This window comes from Miscanthus floridulus, chromosome 4 (assembly GCF_019320115.1).
Source record: "Miscanthus floridulus cultivar M001 chromosome 4, ASM1932011v1, whole genome shotgun sequence".
NCBI lineage: Eukaryota > Viridiplantae > Streptophyta > Magnoliopsida > Poales > Poaceae > Miscanthus > Miscanthus floridulus.
In genome coordinates, this window is record NC_089583.1 from 101,437,520 (window position 1) to 101,452,576 (window position 15,057).

A 15,057-nucleotide genomic window follows, 5' to 3' on the forward strand; every position below is an offset into this window, starting at 1 on the left:
TCCTATCCCAGCGGGTAACACAAGTCGATCAGACGACTTGGCCGCTGTCGAGAGACGGGTAGGGAGCAGCAGGATGCCCCACTTGGGTTATGCCGACCCCATCATGAACGACGGACCTAGATTCCACTCGAACATGTCCGATAAGAGCTCCCCGAACCCATCACTCGTGCCATCAAGGTAGGTCCGGCCCCAGCAGGTCGCCCTTAATTTACGTATATTTTCTCTTATCAATTTTGCTATCGAGCCCCCAATCCCAGCAACAGTAAGGGGTCAGGCCTCACTCGGGGACTGGCAAGAGTATCTATTCGCTAGAAATTCTTTATGCCCCATCCTTTCTCACATTAAAAAACTAGAAGCAAGGTGTGCAGAAACAAACTCTGAGTAAAATTGATCGGACCGCAAGAAACCTACGCTCCAGCGGCTATGACATTTTTGCTCACTAGCATCGTCAGAGTTTTTGTCCCTACACCGTGAGCTTTAGCCTCTGCCTTCTCGGGAAGGGTTTGGAGGGGCCCACCTGTGGAATCTCCATCGAGGAGAGGCAGTAGGTTGCCCAAAGCCTATTGGATGGCTTCGGCCACTGTCGAGAGATGGGTAGAGAGCAGCGGGATGTCCCATGTAGGTCACACCTACTCCATCATGAACGATGGATCCAGACCCCACATGGACATATCTAGTAAGAGCTCCTCAAACCCGTCACTCGAGCCATTGAGGTAATTTTACCAACCCCCACTTTACTTTTCCAGTACATGAGCATTCATTCATCCATTCTCATGCATGCATTCATACATTCATTCATTCATACATTCATCTCATACATCCAAGCACTGCATATGCAATTATTGCATCACAACGCTTCGTGTCGCGTCACGAAACGGTAGTCGTCTCATTCAACATGAGCAGCCCGTGGAGGGCTCGAGGCTGCCTCGAGTCAAACAGAGCCAGGGGAGAAAAATGGTGATGAGCCCTAGCAGCCCTTGCTCAACCTCGCTCAGAAGCGGACAGGGACATCTCGACCTTTATTGTTTGATCCTAACCTCTAGTCTAGCCTATAGAATCTCCATCAAGGAGAGGCTAGCGGGCCACCTAAGTCACTCTCCGGAGCGACACGGGCATCTATCGGGAGATGGGTTAAGGAGCAGTGGAATGCCACACGAAGGCTATGCTGACCCCATCAGCGAATGACGGACCCGGGTTCCACTCAAACATGCCCGTTAGCGAGCTTGCCGAGCACAATACTCGAGCCATCGAGGCAAATATCATTAGCTCAGCCCCTCTGGTTGCATAAACCGTGGACGGGGTGATGCACAAAATTTGGCTGACCCCTACCGATCCCAACAGGGCTCAGGGGCTCGAGCCGCCCGACCCTAGCTCAGGAATCCAACTGACCGGGGTTCGAAGGCCGGCTGGCGAAGGGCTCAAGGCCGCCTCACATAGAATAGAGCCAGGGGAGAAAACGCAGATGAACCCCAGCGGCCTTCGCCTGACCCACTTAGAAGCGGATAGGGTCATCTCAACCTTCTCGTTTGATCCTAACCTCGAGCCGCGCTCACAGAATCTCCATCGAGGGGAGGCCAGCAGGCCACCTAAGTCGCTCTCCGAAGCAACATGGGCATCTACTGAGAGGCGGGTTAAGGAGCAGTGGAATGCCACATGAGGGCTATGCCGACTCCATCATGAAGGATGGACCTAGATTCCACTCATACATGCCTGTTAGCGAGCTCGCCGAGCATGTCACTCGAGCCATCGAAGCAAGTGACGTTAGCTCAATCCCTCCGGTTGTGAAAACCGTGGACGGGGCAACGATCATAAAAATAAGCTGACCCTCGACTAGACCCCCGCTACGCGTAGGGGCTTGAGGAAAGTTGGACTTGCAAGAAAATTGAATGCGCGATCGTAGAATGATGGCTCAGATCCTAGGGAGTGGGTACATACAAAAATAAGAGGTGCTTTCTCTTACTAGTTTCGCTATCCTCTCCTCGATCTTGAGTGACACCCAACCCCAGCAATTACAAGGGGTCGGTTCTCACTTGGGGGACGATAAGAGTATATATACACCCTCTCTGAAACAGTCATCGCGCCCGACCCCTTCCTCATGTTAAAAAACCTAGTGGCAAGGTTTGCGGAAACGAACGACTGAGTAAGGCTGGTCGGACTGCAAGAACCTATGCCCCAGTGGCTATGGCACTCTTACTTACCAGCGTGATCAGAGTTTCCCTCCTACACCTCAAACTCTACGGTTTTAACAAATGGAAGGGTCGAAACGCATGAACCCCTTTTCACATGTAAAACGGGAGGAAAAAGAAATTCGTTTGCACCAAAACAAAAGAATAGATTTGATCAAACACAACAAAATGACAAGTTTATTCAAACGATATAGAAGGGTCAGAACATGTTCGCTTATCACAAAAATGACCGCCCAACCTATTGAACTAACTAACCCCTTCCAAGGGAGAACTATGCCTTCGATACTGTCCGCTAGGTCCTGCGAAAGGGGAGCCACCGCCGCTTCCATCTCCTCTAGCTCATGGACTCCATAGCCTAGCGCGAAGCTGAGGCTCATCGTCTCCAGATCGATGCTGTCCCCATAATGAGAATGAGCAATCGCGAAGGATTGATTAACCCCAGCGTGAAGGGTGTTCCTCTTGAGCTGGCGTACCCGAGTCATGATATTGATGGCATGGGCCGTGAGCGAGCTGGTCCCCTCCAACCGCACCACCTCAAGGTCATCGTAGACCACTTCATGGGTGGTGCTTAGGATACCATGCTCATCGCTCTCCACCTAAAGATTTGTCCTCGCTTTGGCGAGGTCTATGGCTAGCTCAGTAGAAACGCTCTCGGCCTCTAGCTTATGGGTCATCGCATTTTTAGCTTGACCTAGAGGGAGCCAACCTTCTGCTATGCATTGTCGTACTCTTGGTAGGCCTAGTCACACTCTTGGAAGGCCTGGTCGCGCTCCTCGTGAGCTGTGCCACACTCTGCGGTTTGGAGCAGCTCATCGCGCTCCTTGCGTAGCCAGGCGACCACCGTGGCATATAGGCTTGCCCTCTTCTCTAGGGCCATGAGCTTCTCCTCGGCCCCCAGCTTCAGCTCCCTTTCCTTCTCAACCTTGGCCAGAAGGTCGAGGATCCACTGGCGAGCCTCGACATCCTTCTAGAGCATCTCGTCCCACTCCTTCCTGACCCGGGTGGCCTCATCGTTGTCCCTCCATGACCTTGCCGATAGGGCCTCGAACGCCTTCTCGGTTTCATCAGCGTCCTGACGGGCCTTGGCCACCCATGACCGAAGACTTTCTACTTCCTTAGCGAGGGGAGTCAGCTCAGCCACCCTCTGCTGGATGGCAACAAGCTGAGCGGTCACCTCTCTACGTAGCCATGCCTCCTCAACGAGGTGGCCCCAGGTCTCCTTCTATTAACGAAGGAACCAAGACTTCCCCCGGCTATGAGCTATCAGGGACTACAGGGAAGTGATGGTCAGAATACAAAAAGTATATAGAGAAAGAAAAGAGTAAGAAGTAGGATCAGGCAAATACCCAACCAGAGGGAATGATAATGTCGTGCAAGGCACCCCTAGCATGGTCCAAGGCTTCTAGCACAGACACGATCCCCACGTTGAGGCTCTCCTGCTCCATGCTCTCGGTAGTGTCATCGAGGGTGAAGAGCATCGACGACGGATCCTACAGATTTGTCCACTGGAGTAGGGTCTCACCTCGTGCGAGCGAGTCGCTACCTACCAATGTCACGACCAGGGACGACTCCCCACCGATCCCAAGCGCCGCCAACCCCTCTCGCCATGACGTCCCCACCGAGGGACCCCCTTTGGCGATAGAAGGGGTTAGTGGTGTGGAGGGTTAGTGGTGTGGACGCCAACCTCTCTGCCACTACCATGACTCCTAGGGACCCCTTAGCTACGTCTCCCTTCATTCGGCCCATGCCAGGCACCGTTGCTTGGGCCACTGATGGCACGGATCATGCCAGTGCCTCAGGCGCTACTACGATTGTGCCCGGTTGTGACCCATCTATCACGGCCACCGCCACATTCACCTATGTTGGTGGGGTCTCGACCGGCTGCGTCATGCCTACCACGGTCGGTGCCACGAGCACGGTCGGTAGTCCCATCCGCCCCGTCATCGGTAGCGGTATCATGGCCATCGTCGGCTACTCCACGACCTCTAAAGGCGCCCTTTGAGCCTCGTGTCTGCCTGTCCCGTCGAGGGCACTGGCGCCACCATGGCAGCGTCCGATCGGCCGACAACGCGATCACACTGGTGCCGCTCCCACTCAAAATGGGAGCGACACCAGCCGGTGGTTGCCACCTCAATTAGAGGGCAATGCTCTTCTTCGGCGCCAGCGCCAAAGGATTGCGCTACCTACCGACGCTACAAGGGACAAAAAGCATAAGTCACGACAAAATCCGACTAAAACAGGATAAAATAGATCAACTGATAACTCACCTCAGCACCGTCGGGTGGTAGGTATGTTAGGGGGGCGAACCCCCTGACCTCTGTTCTACCTCATTAGGGTGAGGCCGTTTCAAGCCCGCCCCCAACTCCTAGGTAGAGGGGTTCGCTCCCCTTGACTCTTGAGGCAAGACGGTGGAGCCGCCCGCCTCCACCGACATCTTAGGCACGACAGCAGAGCCACCCGCCCATGTTGACTCTTTAGGGAGGCCGACGGTACGTCCCACCTCCGCTGATTCCCCAGACGTACCCTCCCCTCTGTGGAACAGGAAGGGTCCCAACTCCTACAAGGACAAACCAATACTTGTTAGTGCATCCTCGTTCTCCAGGATGTCCCACTCGACATTGTTGGTTACCTCGTCATCATTGCCATTGTCATCATCATCATTGCTGTTGGTGTCCTCCCCCTGTTCCCACGCCTACAGCTTCCACTGCCTCTTCCTCTTCTTGTCCTCCTTCGCCTTCCTCAGCCGCTCGCCCCCGGGACAATTTGCCACCCTCACGGATGAATCCCTCGGCAAGGGCGCCGGGTGATCTATGAAGATGAGGTCCCTCGGCTGGTCCCGCCCCTCTCAAAGTTAGTATCAAGAGGTTGGGAAATCTATTGAAGAGAAGGCATGAGAAGGGTAAACTTACGAAGATCACATGGCTTGGTTTCGGCCGCATCGGAGGATGTCCCAGCATCGGGTAGACAAAATCAAGGGGGGCACCCACATCATCATGTGAGAGCTCCATTGCCTCCTTGACGCGTTGCACAATCTTAGAGTTGGGGACCGCCCCCTCAGTGAGCGCCGTTCCATCGAACAACGCTTCAGGTGTCATTGCGTACAATGGGAGTGCACGCTTCATCAATGGTGCCACCCTCCTTGTGTGGTAGGCCCTGATGATGCTTGACACCTTCAAGCTATTCTCCTTGAGGATGTGGATGGCGGTGATGTGGTCCTGGATCTTCTTTTTGTCCTTCTCTGAGATGCCCCACTTCCTCCATGACTCTGGGGCCTCTTTGATCAGGCTCCAGGTGAACTTTGGCAGAGGGGTGGCGGCATTGTTCTTGAGGTAGAACCACTACGACTGCCACCCCTTGTTGGACACCGAGAGCCGCATGGTTGGGTACTCACCGACCCGATGTTCTAGAGCTGGATGATGGCGCATCCCATCAGCATATGCAGGTCCTACCTGTCGCTCTTCTCCCTCTTCTTTTGGAGGGTGATATCAAAGAAGTACCTCTATAGATCGAAGTGAGGGCTGATCCCTAGGAACCCCTCGCACAGGGCGATGAATGTCGCCATGTGCTAGATCCTGTTGGGGTTGAGATGCTGTAGCTCAATCTTGTAATAGTGCAGCAGCCCCCAAAGAAATTTGTGGGTAGGGGTCGTGAACCCACGATCATGGAAGTAGACGAATGACACCACATAGCTATTGGGCAGCGATGGCAGATCCTCCTCACCGAGCAGTAGCCACTCCTCGATTGAGGTCCACGTGCGGAGAAGACAGCGACAGACGAGGCCTTCCATGCGCTAGAAGGTCATGTCAGAGCGGCACCATAGATCCATTGGAGGTGGGGGTGGACGGATGAGGGCTCGACGGTGATGGGGATGCGGAGGCAGGAAACCTAAGCGATTGGCGGTGGCAGTCATGGCTGCGGAGGCAAGGATGCAAGGTATGGAACCCAGGGGGTGAACCCTTTGGTCTTATAGGGGTCATGTGTGCGAGGAAACAAACCACCCGCCTAGACCTCTATGCCTGCCATGATCCGCCACCACGTCTCGCCATGGGATGCGCGCACGCAATCTCTGTCCGTTCCCTCGGAAAACTCACCGGACATTTTGCCTCTCCGGATGGGCCACGACCCATCACAGGTAAGGGATACGGAGCTAAAAACTCTACTGTGGCCCGTCCAGGCCCAGGAGTTCGAAGGTTGGCCCACCGACGATTTCAACAACTGCTCCGGGCGCCTTTTTGAAGTGAGGGGTGGAAAGGGATAGGCCCACTAGCGGCCGGTACCTAGGTGCACAAGCACCGTAGGCATCCCGGCCCACGTTCGAGTCTTGGTCTGATACGATCCATGGTTTTTCCTCAAAAGAAAGGCAGAAGGCTCTTGGGACCAGTCGAACTGACCCAAGAACTATATAGATTGACCGTTGAGGGTCTGGAGTCGATCACTAGTTGACTCGAGCTAGATCCCTGCGAATGAGATGCTGGGGCCCCACTCGGACTAGCTAGCTAACAACTCATTGAGCACCGTGGCTCATCCATAGAGGAAAAACACGGTGTGGCTCAGCCCCTCTGGTTGCGGAAACCATGGATGGGGTGACAATCACAAAGACGAGCTGACCCTCGACCGAAACCCTGCTACGCGAGGGGGATCGAGGAAAGTTGGGCTCGCAAGGAGACCGAATGCACGATCGTAGAACGACAGACCCCCGAAGGGGTCAAAATCAGGGAAGGACCTTTTCCGAGCCACCAAACCTCATGGCTATACCCCTGAGGGGACCAATCTCGATGAAAGGGAATCACTGTCCCTAGGTCACGCCGTGGGCTACAAAACAAGGCCAAGGCCATCAGAGTCCTCCCGCTCAGAAAACCTCTGAAGGAGTTTTCTACTCCTTCGCAGGCTCAGAGGCTACTGTCGGAGACCAATACTAAGGTACCTAAAGAGGAAGATCTAATGACCATCAACATTGACTCATCCGAGCAGTCAAGAGCGCGACTATAGCTCCAACCGACTCCCCGGCGCGCAAGCTCCGCTTCTTCTAGCTTCTAGGTCTGCTTTCCGCCTCGCCCGACCCTTGGGTCTGCGCTCTGCCTCGCCCGACCCTTGGGTCTGTGCTCCGCCTTGCCCGACCTCTAGGGGAGGACTTCGCCTCACCCGACCCCAAGGCCATGGGCTCCGCCCGACCTGACCCTTGGGTCTGCACTCTGCCTCGCCCGACCCTTGGGTCTACGCTCCGCCTTGCCTGACCCTTGGGTCTGCGCTTCGCCTCGCTCGGCCTCTGGAGGAGGACTCCATCTTGCCCAACCCTGAGGCCACAGGCTCTGCCTTGCCGGACCCTTGGTTCTGTGCTCCGCCTCGCTTGGCCTCTAGGGGAGGACTCTGCCTCACCTGACCCCGAGGGCGCGGGCTCCGCCTCACCCGACCCCGAGGCCACGGGCTCTGCCTCGCCCGACCCTCGGGTTTGCGCTCTGCCTTGCTCGACCTCTGGGGGAGGACTCTGCCTCACCCAACCCTTGGGTCTACGCTTCGCCTCGCCCGACCCTTAGTTTTGTGCTCCGCCTCGTTCGGCCTCTGGGGGAGGACTGGCCTCGCCCGACGGAGACCCATACCGCCGCCAACCACTCCAGGTCCAAACGTATGGGTCTGAGTCAAAGCTCTGACACCAGGGAAGAGACCGGCACACCTTGATGTAACCCATGGTCTTAACGGGCCATACCGGAGGATTCACATCAAGAACAGCGTCGGGCGTACCGGTGCTGTTCTGCCTAACACCCGTACGAACTCTGACGGGCGCGTTAGTTCACCACGACGTTCGTCAGGACGGAGTGGAGCGCCATGACCGGCATATGACGCCTACGCATGGCGCTAGTGACGGACATGACCGCGATCCTGAAGGCCTTCGGCTCTCTCTCTCCCGCTCTTATTTTTCCTCCGCTGTAACCCATGCTTTCCCTTGGCCTATAAAAGGGAAAGCAGGACGTCCCATAAGGGGCATCGCAACACATCACATCGATTCAGGCTAGATCCGATCGAACCATCATGAACCCATCAAACCCCGAACAAACGGTTGAGTAGCAACCGAGCTCTCTCAGCACCCGTTCACTCCTTTCACCAGAGACTTGGGAGCTGTTCCCCTCTCGTCCGTTTGTAACCCCTACTATGAACTTTCAGTGCTAGTAACACGAGCAGCAGCAACGAACTGGACGTAGGGACATTCTGCTCGAACCAGTATAAACCTCGTGTCCTCTAAGCACACCATTCGAGTCAGACGCGTAATATTAGAAATTTACTTGTTGGTGGCAACTCGAAACATCGACAAGTGGCTAGGCCGGGTTTCTCACCCTCTGTTTATATACTGTGAGGCTAGTAGCACGCCAAGACGGCCGCATGACTAGTAGTAGGTTAGACCTCAATTAACAGAGGCTCTTAAAATAGTTCTGATGTATATGTAGGATCTTGTGCATGGTCACCGTCCTTCTCTAGAACCACCAGACTTATGCCTTTCCATCACCGGAGCTTTATTTTCCCGACACCAGATCGTCCGATAGCCAGAAATCCTGTTCCTAATCTTTTGAGTGTCAACAGAATATATATAGTTCTGAGTGCATTATATTGTGCTAGATTTTGCCCCGCCGGCCCTTTGGGCAGGGAGGTTGGCAAAAACCTAAACCCTAGCTGAGCTCCACCAGCTAGCAAACCCTCACGTGTGGTCGTCTCAGCTCAGCGCAGGCTGTTAGCCTGTTACGCGTTACGCCAACAGTGAGGGACTGTGACAAGATTCCATGCGATTTGTTGTTGCTGCTGCGGCTGGTGATTTTGACACTACTAGCAGGCTGGCTGCTAGCTAGGGTGGGTGCTGTGGGCCTCCTTGGCGCGCGTGTGGGCGTCTGGCCGATGGCGATGTACTGATGCACTCCACCACAAGGGAACAAATTTGACACCACCACATGCTCGTCAGCTGGGAGTCCTGCACTGGACGTCTGGACCTAGCTAGCATTATTGGTGACGGCATGTTCGCTCTGATCATCGGTCGGCGTGGTCAAGTGCAATGCAGAATTTTGCGGGGCCCAAATGTCGGTTGCTGCTAGCTAGGGTTTCAGAAAGATAATAAGCATGGTGTGTTACTTCTAATCACAAATTTTTGTTTGTGGTGCTCTTGGTTTAAGTGTACTGACTTGGAACAATATATCGTTTCTACCTAATATTAAAAAACAAATGTTTGTTCTAACCCGTTTTTTTTAATTTTTAAAATACCTTTACGCCCTTCATATCTCGTAGGTGATTTGGATTCACGACCAATGTTCATATGAGTTAGAACGACTCAAGTCAAGTAATGGTACAAAATCCAATTCCAAAACATTTGGGTCCCGTTACAATGTACAAACATATTTGCTAGTATATATGACCAAATGTTAATATTTGTACACTTGCTTATTGTCTGATGTATGGTACGTTATAGGTGCCGTTTACCCCCTATATGACGCAGCAAAGATCTCAACCATTCTCAGAAAAAAAATATGTAGATTGTTCAATAATAAGGTCAAACAAAAAAGGGACCAATTAAGAGAAGCCACGCCTTGGCTATGAGTGGGTATCTGAATTTCTGCTTTTTTTAATAGGTGAATTTGTGCGTTGATACGAAATAAAAAAGATGCCTAATCATCACCTGGTGCTTGCATTGCTTTCTAAGATTCACTTTTAGCATCAATCAGCTTGTTCGTTTGTTGGTTTTAGTCAGCCAGCCAATAGTATTTTTCTCTCACAACAAACCAGCACCAGCCGGGCTTATCAGCCCAGAAACCAATTAGCGAACAGGCTGAATGAGGGTGATTGATACACCTCACTCACTGGTTTCAAACATAGTAGTAACATGTGCTTTCAGCTCCAGATATTGATATATAAAAATATTTGCTCATATCACTTTTTTTTGCCCATATCACTATTTTGAGATTTAGCCTTTCTAAAAAAAACTATTTTGAGATTTTTCACATGGTGTATTTGAACATCCCCAGATATGCACCTGTTATACTAGTTATAAGGTCAGAATGTGTGACAAGAGTTTGTGACCGCTATGGATCCAAATTTGCAACCTTTAGTAGTGCCACTGCTGGTATAGTATACCTTAACACCTCTCTTGAGCACCGAGAGTACCACATCATCTAAATCATTTGTTGATGTTTTAGATAACAAATTGTAATTAAGAATTTAATTAGTTATTGATTAACTATTCAGAATGTCTCAAAATCCTAGTTGATCGACTTTGAGGTATGCACCTCAAATAAAAAGGTAAATAAACACATACATCTTTCTACCATCGATCGACGATCACATTTAGTCAAACTTTGGTGACATGCATGTTCTGTGTACAGGGTATTTTGGGTGCCCATGCCTCGTTGTGGTGTTATTGGCATGCAGAGTGCGATCGACTTGAGTGTGCGTAAAGCCTAATCTTGGATGGTAGTAGTAGCGAATAAGGTCATCAGATCCAAAGTATTTCTCCTTTGCCGCAGAATTCAAGCCCACACACCCTGTCACTGACTGCAGCAGCAGCTGTAGTCGCTTTCAGAGCACATCGTTTGCTCCTTTGACATTCTTCTGTGTGGTCTTGCATGCACATCCCCCTCAATTCAGTCCAAATCACATCCATATCACCCAGACTTTTAAGGTACCAAGATACACCAACACCATATATTGTACACATCTGTGGCGCCATTTCATTCCATCATGATGAATATATCTTGACACACATGTATGTGATATCTTGGAACAATGACAGGATAAACTTGGTAATTAAGTCAACCACCAGCTTAGTGCAGACATGCAAACCTCACTAGCTAGCTAGGTTGACTATTAAATCTGCATGAAAGATATAGAAAATTCAAGGAGGGTTGCATATTAAATGGAAAAGGAAACGCACCATTTGTTTTTCAAATGATGTAACCATGATCCATAAAAGGAAAATGGCATAAATCGATGTCCTTTTTTTCTAAAACAAAAAAGTAGTGAGCCTATACTATACACCATTTGTCATAATAATAATAATAATAATAATAACAACAATAATAATAATAATAATAATAATAATAATAATAATAATAATAATAATAATAATAATAATAATAATAATAATAATAATAATAATAATAATAATAATATATCAGGTGCTTTATGTTTTTCTCACCATAAAATGTCTTTGCACTTGTGAAAATTTTAGTTATAATATTTTACGACCATAGAACTAAGTTGACACTTGACACCGATATTAGTGGGCAACACAAATAAATGGGAGAGCAAAGGAGGAAGGCGGCTTTACCAAGACTTACTCGAAAACGCCTCTGATCGAAATTATTGGGGAGCATGATGACAAGCAATAGATGTCAAGTTTGAAAACGCTTGTTAAGGTTGAAGTCTCCACTTGAGCCACCACCACAACAAGCATGCTTCAACTCGCTTGCCTTTTTTCCCCCCACTGCACCTTTCATACTCCACTAGGAGTTGAGTCCCATAGGTGGAGGTCAAAATTTAGGTAAAGATTCAAATTTTGAATAATAACTGGGTTTTCCATAACCCCGAGTAAATCCAAACCTGAATGACTATCATGCCTGGTGATGCGGACCACCACCAATTGTTTTGACAAGGTAAAGGGAAGCTAAAAAGATAGATATGCTGACTAGCTAGCTGCTGAAGGAGATATTAATTCACATGTTGATGTGGACCAAAGATAACTCACACAGGCCATCATTGTCTTCAGGAACAATTTGTGCACTCTACACCTCTAGGGTACACAGTTTTCATAGAGGACTTTGTTTTGTTTTTGCCTAAACACTGCATGACTCCAGACTAGCTTGGCATGTAGTGTAATACTGTGTCCTCCTATCCGTGACTGTCGTAGTCGTACCTTTTGTTGTGTAATCCAGGTGCATGAATGTTGCATAATATTGGCATGGTTTTGGTAAATAAAAAAGAGATTGTCTTGGCAGGCGTGGCTTCCTGCAACAGTAATGGGACATGGTATATATAGCTAGAGTTGAAAGAACGTGCAACAGCCAACAGGTAGAGGTAGCGCAGCACCAGAAAGGGCAGAATCAGCAGTGATTTCTGTGCGTGATAGGCCACTCTTTCTACATGAGCATCACTTTCGTTGTAGAAAAGCTTAGTATACGAGCTTTTTGCTGGTACCCACCAATTATTACAGACCATGGATTTTTTATCCAACGGAATGGATAAAATTATTAGTTACAAATTAGGTGCCGGGTCCTAGTCTCTTAGTGGTAAATATATTGATTATATGGCCCTGTTCGCTTCTCTTATAATCCGTATTTTTTAGCTTGTTTTTTTTTCAGTCGAAACAATGTTTTTCTCTCACAATAAATTAGCCGGAATAATGTTTCGGCTTGTTTTTTCAGTGAAGCGAACGGGGCCAATATAAGCAAAATAAAATGCTTGTAGCTGACCAGCATACTCGATACAGTAGTTCGATGTCAATGTAATTGAAAGGTACTGACTCTTCACCTTATTTAAATTTTGGCTTAAGCAGAAGTCCCACACACATCAGCCCAACTAGGACGAGGGGAAATCATCATACTTTCTCCATTTCAAATTATAAAAAGTTTTGAGTTTCGTCCTAGATACATAGATTTTGCTATGTACTTAGATATTCATTATATCTAGATACATAGTAAAAATAATGTATCTGTAAAAACCAAAACATCATATAATTTGGAACGAAGAAAGTAAGCTCAAACAAATATTAATTATCAGAACGTTTATATATTGCTTTATTCAGGCAGACAGGCACACATATATATGTGCATGTGGCGTGCGCACGCCATCGTGCTGCAATGATGCCACAATCTGCAGGATCACTACTGCAGGGTGTGAGAAATTCCTGAGTTCATGGTAGGGTCAGAGATGAGATACAGAATCCAGCGATAACGATCGAGCGCATGCCCCAAATTAAATCATAATCTGAACTCTGAAGGCATCGTCCTATGCACGTTCAGTTCTACCTTTGACTTCACCTAGGGTACGGTTTCATCTTAGCTTCTGCTTGAGGCCATGGAGGTTTCGGTGGTGGCTATGGCAGCCACGGCTACGGCAACAACAACGCTTCTGGCTTCGGCGGTGGCCGGGGCTATCAAGGAGGCTTCGACGCGTACGAGGCACATCAATGGGCTCTGGCCATGCTGGTACTAGCAACGTTGTTGGGCACGGGGCTGCACCAACCCAACCCCAGCAAGTTCAACATGAGGCGACGGCCAAGGCTAATTTGCTCCCAGGTACTAGGGGTTACAGGTTGATTTTTTTTTAATTTTAACACTTTTTCGAAATTAATTTTAAATCTAACACTCTCGTTTTTTTAAAACTAACACTTTTAGCCGCGCCTATTGCCCTGGCGCGGTCAAATACCTATGCCGCGCCATGCATGGTGGCGCGGCAGAGGTCTGACGTGGCGACGACCAGAAGCGTTGACCGCTGACGTGGCAAGGCTCTGCCACGCCACCGATCTTGGCGCGGCAGTGCCGCGCCCTGATCCGTGGCGCAGCAGAGCCGGGTATAACCTCCACCGCGGCCCGTGTGCCCGAGCAGTCACCGTTCCCTGAGCAGCGCAAGCGTAGCAAGGCAGCCTGGCCGCCGCGCCCACCTTCGCCCGAGCATGCTCGCCGCCGCGGTCGCGTCCGCCCACGCCAGCCGCGTCCGCCCGCCCGCACCAGCCAGGCAGCCAGGACGCCGGCCGCCCCGTGCGGCCGCCGTGCCCACACGCCGGCGCGCCTCCCCCTTCGGCCAGAACCTCCGATCACGCACGGCGGCTGTCCGCCTAGGCCTGCGCCCGCGCCTCCCAGCCCGGTCCTGCGCGCTGCAGCGAGGTACTCCACTAATATAGTTAGCACAGTTAATAAAGTTAGTAAAATTATTAAAGTATAGTTAGTAAAGTTAGTTAGTTTAGTTAGTATACGTAATATAATAAGTTAGTATAGGTAGTAAAGTTAGGTAGTTTAGTTTGTACAGTTATTGACTCTAGTTGTACATTGGATTTAGTCTAATTAGTTGTTGTAGTTAGACTTGTATAGATGTTAATATTTGATTAGTTAGTATAGTTATCATTAGAAAATGTATTAATGTTAGTATGGACATTACGTACGATGATTTCGACGATTTAATGAAGTTTCTTGAAACGCTTTTGTAGATGGATTGTTGTGTTAGAGTTTTATACGGAGGAAGTGTTAGAAGAGAGGATGGTATGTTTGAGGATATGGAAGAAGAATTGGAATGGTTTGATAAACCTTCTAGCTTCAACGACCTTTGTGTCCATTTGAATATAAAGTTTGGTGGTGATTTCACACTGAAGGGAAAGTTTGATACTGGGAAGACTAGGGCACACTATGTCCTCATGCCCTTGTGTGACCCTGCTCACTGGTTCCGCTACACTAGGGTTCTCCAAGATTCCAATGTGCCAATGACTGAGGTGGTGGTAGAGAATGGGTACAGGATGCATGGTGTTCAGGATGGCACGTCCATTGATGGTTTTGGGGGCAATGAAAAAGAATTAGAAGTCGAAGGGGAAGCAACTCAGAATAACATGGATTTGGACGGTCAGTTGATGCAGGACCAGTTTCATTCAACTGCAGTAGGCTGTATAAGCAATGACTTCGATGTGAATGAGTTCGAACGGGAAGAGGAGGAGCAGGAGAAGGAGGATAGGATCGGTGATGTAGTTAGTAGTGATTCAGACGATTCTGATGATGACCAAGGAGGTACAGATGCTATTGCAACAACGGCTGATGCCATGCCAGTACCGGTTCATATTATGCCATTACCAGTACCAACTGAGGTTTTGCAAGGTGTCCATGCTCAAGGTAGACTAGTCACAGATTTGGCTGCA